Source organism: Dendrobates tinctorius, unplaced genomic scaffold (assembly GCF_039654945.1).
Source record: "Dendrobates tinctorius isolate UK_male_01 unplaced genomic scaffold, ASM3965494v1 ptg000089l, whole genome shotgun sequence".
Lineage (NCBI taxonomy): Eukaryota > Metazoa > Chordata > Amphibia > Anura > Dendrobatidae > Dendrobates > Dendrobates tinctorius.
The window spans coordinates 14,150,276-14,160,365 of record NW_027361757.1 but is presented as its reverse complement, the minus strand read 5'-3'; positions in this window follow the sequence as shown (position 1 = coordinate 14,160,365).

Genomic DNA, 10,090 nt, shown 5'->3' with positions numbered 1-10,090 from the left:
CCCGCAACAGCAAACATACCAGGCTATTTATTCCCTCTGGTGTCTTATTTGTGAACATCACCCTGGTTATTCTTTGAACTCTCGTTATTTGTAACTACAATATGTGACTACACTTATTGATTTATACTTTTATGTGAGCTATATATAATTGCCTTAAATTGTCTGTCATCCACTTCCATCTGGATGTCCTCGAATCCCACAATCAACTGCGCCGCACCGGAAGTACGCCAACCGCAATTTTAGAACACCCAAGTGATGCCGCTCGATGCTGGTCGCAGCTGCGATCCCGAACGCCTCTGCGATCCAGACTGCGGCTGGGATCCCAGCTGCCGCTCAGATCCAGGCCACTGCTGCGATCTCGAACGCCGCTGCAATCCCGACCACTGTTCGGATCCCATCCGCCGCTCGGATCCAGGCCGCCACTGCGATCACGAGGCTGTGAAAGGGGTGTAATGAGGGGGTATAACGAGAGGGTTGAAATGAAGGGGTATAATGAGAGGGTGTAATGAGGGGGTGTAATGAAAGGGTGTAATGAGGGGGGAGTAATGAGAGGGATGCCACGCCGGATCCCCGCCAGGACCCACCGCCTGACTACACGCGCCGGATCCCGCCGCTGCCTGCCTACCCACGTCCGTGCAGTCACAGCCGGCAGGAAAGACCGTGGCTTGAGGCCTGTGCTGGAGATTGGGTGCGGCCACCCTCTGGTGGCGCCGCACACCATCTCCAGCACAGGCCGCAAAACACCGTCTTTCCTGCCGGTTGTGACTGCATGGAAGTGGGTGGGCTGCCACCCCGAGTGCCACAAAGCTGCCCCCATCATGATGTTACTGCCCTCCCGATGCGATAGCATCGGGCACACATCTAGTCTTACATATGTCTCGAAAACTGCCCAGGATCTAAGGGGTAATGTTTCTCCTTGTGGAGAGTGACAAACCAATCTTGGCATGTCAGAGTGAGGAGATGTATATGCCATGCATTATCCACTGGGAAAATATATATGCACATTTTATCTTTAGAGAGGAAGAGGCTAGAACTTTAATGCCTCCCATTGGAAGTGGAAATCCTAAAAGTCAATATCGACCCTTGCATATGACTTGGGATAAAAGCCAAACCAGAATTTCAATTTGCAGACACAGTGTTTCAGGGTATTGCCCCTCATCAAAGCAAAGTATGAGATCTGATTTGGCTAGGTGAGAGGCTTAAGACTGGATCTAAGGGGTAATGTTTCTCCTTGTGGAGAGTGACAAGCTAGCCTTGGCATGTCAGAGTGAGGAGACTTACCGTATTTTTCACTTTGTAAGACGCACTTTTTTCCCCCAAAATTTGGGGACAAAATGGAGGTGCGTCTTACAATGCAGACATACATTATCTATGCTGCCGCTGCAGGTGTCCGGGTTGCTGCCGCCACACTCTGTAACTGGTGCTGCCACCACGCTCTGTCCTGGGTGCTGCCGTCGCGCTCTGTCCCGGGTGCTGCCGTCGCGCTGTCCCCCCGGTGCTTGCCGCCGCGCTGTCCCTTGCTGCGTGTGGGACTCTGCCATTCCAGCCATGCTTTTCTGTGCATGTGCGGTGGATTTCTTCTGGGAAAATGGCCGCCGGAAGGCGGCGCATGCGCAAATGGAGATCTCGGCACTGAAATCTCGGGAGCAGAGATTATAGATTGCTGTAGATAAGCCCTGAAATCTTATATCAGCAAAAAGTGCTGACAGGTTCCCTTTAAACTCTATAGGATTTTTTATTTGTTTTTCAGTATATTATATGGAAAAGTAAATGGTGTCATTTAAAACTAAACCTTGTCCTTTACAACCAAGCCTTGTATGGTAATGTTAATGGAAAAATAAAAACGTTATAACTTTTTAAAGATGAGAAGAAAGAAAAAGAAAATTAAAATTGTATGAGGTGGGAAGAGGTTGTAAGAGCACAAAAACATGGTAGTTTTCCTTAACCCCTTCCCGACCTTTGACACCTACGTAGGCGTCATGAAAATTTGTGCCATTCCGACCTATGACGCCTACTTAGGCATCATGGCAGCAATCGCGTTCCTGCGGGTCGGGTGACCGGGGTCACTGAAAGGTCACCCGACCTGCAGGTACAGGTGGACTTGTACTTCACCCTGGGTGGTGGCTTTGCCCCCCCCGTGGCTGCATTAGCTCTGATTGGCTGTTGAAAGTGAAACAGCCAATCAGCGCAATTGTATCAATCACCAATGAAACTTCGTGAAATATTACAATCCAGCCATGGTCGATGCTGCAATATCATCGGCCATGGCTGGAGACTGCAATCTGCACCCGCCTCCGACTGACGACGGCAATCTGCCGCCGCCATCAGTATTTGCTCCCCTCTTCTGCGCTCCGCTCGCCCGCTGTCCGATTCCACCCCCTCCCCCCGGTACCTCCCAAGTCCCGGTGTCCATCCTGGTGGCCTTCGGTCTCCGGGCCTTCCCACATGGGTGCCGCCATCTTCTAAAATAGATGGCGCATGTGCAGTGAAGTCTGTTTGAGGGGTCTATATGGCTGAAAATACCCAAAAGTGACACCATTATAAAAACTGCACCCCTCAAGCTGATAAAAACCACTTTCAAGAAGATTGTTAACCCTTCAGGTGTTTCACAGCAGCAGAAGCAATATGGAAGGAAAAAATGAACATTTAACTTTTTAGTCACAAAAATTATCTTTATTAACTATTTTGTGTCACATAACTCTCTGGTTTAACAGAATAAAAATTCAAAATTTGAAAATTGTGAAATTTTCAATATTTTTGCCAAATTTCAGATTTTTTCACAAATAAACGCAAAAATTATTGACCTAAATTTACCACTAACATGAAGCCCAATATGTCATGAAAAAACAATCTCAGAATCGCTAGGATCCCTTGAAGCGTTCCTGTGTTATTACTTCATAAAGGGACACAGGTCAGAATTGCAAAAAATGGCCAAGTCATTAAGGTCAAAATAGGCTTGGTCATGAAATGCTTGTTAAACGTGACCGGAGTGTCAAATTCTCAGAATTGATAGTGTGTATATACAGTGTGGCACACACTCATGATTGATGTTTATTGTGTAACACTGTTTAATTTTAAAAGTACAAAAAATAATGTTCATTGTACTTTCATTAATTCTTGGGAAAGGGAGACTAGGAAATATTGCACAATGCGTCTGTTCTAGCACTGCTGGCATCTTTTCAGAATCATTTCTGTTAAGTTTATTTTGACTTACAAAGATTAAATTATTTTACACATTTCACAGACATAGTTAGAACTCAAGTATTTATTCAACCCACCAAGACATATACAGTATATAGAATAGCACAAGTGGCAATTTCACTTACATGCTTCTTTTTCCGATTCCGCAGTGATCCAACAGAAGTAAAGGCAATAAATATTCAGAAATGATTGCTATAGTTAAATGGAATCTGTCACTTAATCTGAGAGCAGCATAATGTAGAGACAGAGACACTGATTCCATCAATGTGTCATTAAGGCCAGTTTCACACTAGCGTTTGGAGGCGCAGCGTACGCTCGCTGTGAAGCTCCGCCCCTTGCCACGCCTCCTCCGGTCAGCTCCACCTATGGGTGCACCGTCAAAAGGGCGCATGCGCCGGCAAAAGCATACCTGCTCACGGCCTGCGTACCCAATGCTAAAGATAGGGTACGCAGGTCGCATGCAGCGCCATGCGCCCATAGGCGGAGCTGACCGGAGGAGGCGCGGTAGGGGGCGGAGCTTCACGGCGAGCGTACACGCCCTACATTATGCTGCAAAATTTGTTGGTAGTCTTCTGACTTCATAATGCCATGCACACGGTCAAGCAGTCCAATGCCAGAGGCAGCAAAGCAACCCCAAAACATCAGGGAACCTCCGCCATGTTTGACTGTAGGGACCATGTTCTTTTCTTTGAATGCCTCTTTTTTTCTCCTGTAAACTCTATGTAGATGCCTTTGTCCAAAAACTCTACTTTTGTCTGATCTGACCAGAGAATATTCTTCCAAAACGTTTTAGGCCTTTTCAGGTAAGTTCTGGCAAACTCCAGCCTGGCTTTTTTATGTCTCGGGTTAAGAAGTGGGGTCTTCCTGGGTCTCCTACCATACAGTCCCTTTTCATTCAGACGCCGATGGATAGTACAGGTTGACACTGTTGTACCCTCAGACTGTAGGGCAGCTTAAACTTGTTTGGATGTTAGTCGAGGTTCTTTATCCAACATCCGCACAATCTTGCGTTGAAATCTCTTGTCAATTTTTCTTTTCCGTCCACATCTAGGGAGGCTAGCCACAGTGCCATGGGCTTTAAACTTCTTGATGACACTGCACACGGTAGACACAGGAACATTCAGGTCTTTGGAGATGGACTTGTAGCCTTGAGATTGCTCATGCTTCCTCACAATTTGGTTTCTCAAGTCCTCAGACAGTTCTTTGGTCTTCTTTCTTTTCTCCATGCTCAATGTGGTATGCTCAAGGACACAGGACAGAGGTTGAGTCAACTTTAATCCATGTCAACTGGCTGCAAGTGTGATTTAGTTATTGCCAACACCCAGGGCCGGACTGGGACCAAAAAGCAGCCCTGGCATGAAAAAAATTCACCAGCCCACATACAATGAATGTCCTCACTGCACACACATTACACACACACACACACACACACTACAGATACCGCGCACACACACTACAGATACTGCACACACACTACAGCTACCGCACACACACACACACTACAGCTACCGCACACACACACACACTACAGCTACCGCACACACACACACACACTACAGCGCACACACACACATTACAGATACCGCGCACACACACTACAGATACCGCGCACACACACACTACAGATACTGCACACACACTACAGATACCGCACACGCACACTACAGCTACCGCTCACACACACACACTACAGTTACAGCACACACACACTACAGCTACCGCACACACACACACACACACACTACAGATACCGCACACACACACACACACACTACAGATACCGCACACACACACACACACACAAACACTACAGCTACCGCGCACACACACACTACAGATACCGCACACACACTACAGATACCACACACACACTACAGATACCGCACACACACACACACTACAGATACTGCACACACACACACACACACACTACAGATACCGCACACACACTACAGATACCGCACACACACACACTACAGATACCGCACACACACACACTACAGATACCGCACACACACACACACACTACAGATACCGCACACACACTACAGATACCGCACACACACACTACAGATACCGCACACACACACACACACACTACAGATACCGCACACACACACACACACACTACAGATACCGCACACACACTACAGATACCGCACACACACACACTACAGATACCGCACACACGCACACACACTACAGATACCGCACACACACTACAGATACCGCACACACACTACAGATACCGCACACACACTACAGATACCGCACACACACACACACTACAGATACCGCACACACACACACACACTACAGATACCGCACACACACACTACAGATACCGCACACACACACACTACAGATACCGCACACACACACACACACACACACACACACTACAGATACCGCACACACACACACACTACAGATACCGCACACACGCACACACACTACAGATACCGCACACACACTACAGATACCGCACACACACTACAGATACCGCACACACACTACAGATACCGCACACACACTACAGATACCGCACACACACACACACTACAGATACCGCACACACACACACACACTACAGATACCGCACACACACACACACACTACAGATACCGCACACACACACTACAGATACCGCACACACACACACTACAGATACCGCACACACACACACACACACACACACACTACAGATACCGCACACACACACACACTACAGATACCGCACACACACACACACACTACAGATACCGCACACACACTACAGATACCGCACACACACTACAGATACCGCACACACACTACAGATACCGCACACACACTACAGATACCGCACACACACTACAGATACCGCACACACACTACAGATACCGCACACACACACACACACTACAGATACCGCACACACACACACACACACACACTACAGATACCGCACACACACACACACTACAGATACCGCACACACACACACACACTACAGATACCGCACACACACTACAGATACCGCGCACACACACACTACAGATACCGCACACACACACACACTACAGATACCGCACACACACACACTACAGATACCGCACACACACACACTACAGATACCGCACACACACACACACTACAGATACCGCACACACACACACACTACAGATACCGCACACACACACACACTACAGATACCGCGCACACACACACACTACAGATACCGCACACACACTACAGATACCGCACACACACACACACTACAGATACCGCACACACACACACTACAGATACCGCACACACACACACTACAGATACCGCACACACACACACTACAGATACCGCACACACACACACTACAGATACCGCACACACACACACTACAGATACCGCACACACACACACTACAGATACCGCACACACACTACAGATACCGCACACACACACACACTACAGATACCGCACACACACACACACTACAGATACCGCACACACACACACTACAGATACCACACACACACACACACCACACACACACACACACTACAGATACCGCACACACACTACAGATACCGCACACACACACACACTACAGATACCGCGCACACACACACTCTACAGATACCGCGCACACACACACTCTACAGATACCGCGCACACACACACTCTACAGATACCGCGCACACACACACACACTACAGATACCGCACACACACACACACACTACAGATACCGCACACACACACTACAGATACCGCACACACACACACACACTACAGATACCGCGCACACACACACACTACAGATACCGCGCACACACACACACACTACAGATACCGCGCACACACACACACCAGATACCGCACACACACACACTCCAGATACCGCACACACACACACACCAGATACCGCACACACACACACACACACACTACAGATACCGCACAGACAAGCATTACACACTTACATACTACAGATACCACACACAAGTATTACTTACACACACACACACACTCTCTCTTCTGTGGTGCAGAGGAGGCTGATGTCCATATGCAGCTCCTCAGGTTCTAGTGCTCACAGCAGCTCTGTCCCCTCACCTCCCCCGATGCAGATCAGAGCAGAAGACGATGTCACCTTGCTGGCTTGAGCTGCTTCCCTAGCTCTCCCTGGAAGCACAGAACTCACAGGCAGGTACTACCTTTAATCCTGCGTGCTGCTGGCTCTCTCCACTGTTCTCTGATGCTGGTACTTTCCAGCATCAGACAGAGAGGCAAGAGTCCTGTGCGTGCTGCTGCGGCGGCCTTTTCAAACTTCTGACAAGGTCCAGTGTGCGGCGCGAGCTCTCCCGCTTGCCTGCACTGAGGAGGGCAGCAGCGGCGCACAGTCACGGACGTGGGGCACGCTCACGCACTGACGCCGGCAGATGCGGCCCTTGTCAGCGCATGCGATGAGAGGGAGCGCGCACACAGAGCCTAGTCAAAGGTTTTAAAGGGCCGGCGGCCCATTTCCTAGTTCAGAGCCACCGGCCCACCGGGAATCTGCCCGGTTCGGTATATTACCAATCCGGGCCTGCCAACACCTGTTAGGTGCCACAGTTAAGTTACAGGTGCTGTTAATTACACAAATTAGAGAAGCATCACATGATTTTTCAAACAGTGCCAATACTTTTGTCCACCCTCTTTTTTATGTTTGGTGTGGAATTATATCCAGTTTGGCTTTAGGACAATTCTTTTTGTGTTTTTTCATTTAAGACAAATTAAATGAAGATAATAATACCAAAGAATTTGTGTTTTCAATCATTTTCAGGAAGAAACGGAGTATTATCTGACAGAATTGCAGGGGTGTCAATACTTTTGGTCACAACTGTAAAACACAAGCCGCGGAGACACCATCACATGTTTCTCAACGCAAGCAATGACTGGCCAGGTCTTTCCCCGGGAAGGAACAACCACGGGAAGGGCAGTCTCCAATGAAGGAAACCACCTATGCCAAAACATGGTATCCATCCACAGACAGCTGTTGCGGGGTATTGCCCCTCATCAGTGTGGAGTAGGAAACTGTGGATGGATACCATGTTTTGGCATAGGGAAGGGAGCATTGCTGCTAGAATCACTGCATTGAGAAACATGGTGTCTCCGCAGTGTTGGATGTTGATCTCCATGAGTTCATTCATCCTCATTTTTCACATTATTCCAGAGATGTGACTAGGCGTGATCTTTTGCAGCATTGCTGCTTGTCTACTCCTGGGATCCTTTATGTTCCATTTGCCACTGGGAGTTCCAGTTTTATTTAGACCTGACATGGTGCTGTTGATATTCTGCACAATCACACCAAGATTATAACTCCTTGTGGCTTTTGATTTTCCCATCTGGCTGCTTTGTTGATTTTTTTATGTCATAGATTAAGCTGCACACACAATCTCCGTACTTGCTGCCCATCCAAGGTCATGGTGCACTCAGAGTCGGTAGCATGCATATTTTGTGCCTACCACCCAAGACACTATTGTACATCTTATATATTGTAATTTATCATCACCTGCCATACCTAAACATTTTTTAGGGCAATAAAGTGATTTATGCATCTTTTTATATGCTAAAAATGCAGATTTAAATTGAATCATATTTCTAAAGCAGTGGTAATTTTTTTAAATAAAAATATTGGCCTTTTTTGTGCCAAAAAAATTTGGTTAAATTTTTATGAAGTAAAATATCTTCAAAATAAATGTTTATTTTTACGACTATTATCCAACAGTTATTTGAATATACTGTGTAACATGTTCTAGATTTTTAGATATACAGTATTACATGCTCTACTTAAAGAGCACAAGTCTCTCTGTCACTGCCAGTTTTATTACAAAAATCATTAGCTAGCCCTAGACTAATTATTTTCTTATGCCCTTGTGCAGATGACTGAATTTCTGGTCCAAGTGCGATTGTAATGGGTACGTGGGCCAGTTTTATGCCCAGAGCTCCTTGCATACATCCCTGATAGAATGTCATATGGCGTGTAAATATGTTCTTCGTAGAAACAGTATATTTCATATGTCATGTAATGTATATATATATATATTGTGTATTGCAAATGTACCTATGTTCATGTGTTGTATAGATATAGGGATAGTGTAGGATTTAGCCCAGTAGCGGGAGCACAATAGAATAGGGATTAGATAGACCAATAGGATTACATTAGGTTAGGAGGGGCTAGGAAGAAAGAGTGTGTGAGCCGGGAGCAAGCACAGGACAATTGTGTCCAGGGAGGGAACGTTTAAGCCGAGGAGCCCAGCAGTCCAGGGCCTTAGAGTTAACGGTCACACATGGTGGAGGAATATCTTGGCAGCATCAGAATGGTGCCAGCTAACTTCGTGGGAACAACCCTAAACGTCCGAGGCCTACGGCTTGGTAAAGAATGGAAGAGCCATTTCTTGACTTCACCTTTGGAGAGGGGAGTGGACGGGGAACTCCTAATGCAGGTTAGTCTGACCAGAAAGGAAGCTGAGGGATCGACGGATATTTCTGGAGGAATGAAGGACAGTACAGGGGACTGAATGGTGATATTCTGCGTAGAATCTTGTGCTGTTTCTGTGACTAAACTGGGCAAGCTGAGTAAAATTGTTTTGCTGAAGATGACCCTGAACTCTGACTATCATTGTGTGATGTTAAAGGAAAAGGACTCCCGGCCGTGTGGAATGGAACCTGACTTGCAAGTGAGTGAACTACCGTGTGTTAATAGAACGGAAGTTCAGTTAAACTCTATTGCCCTCACGGCTATAGTTAAAAGCCACCAGCCAATCGGAGGCTGGCAGCTGATGTCAGTGCGCATGTCACTGGTGTATGACGTCATTGTCATTCGCCAGCGAGTCCGCACTGAAATGCCTTGGGTGGACGTCGGCGAT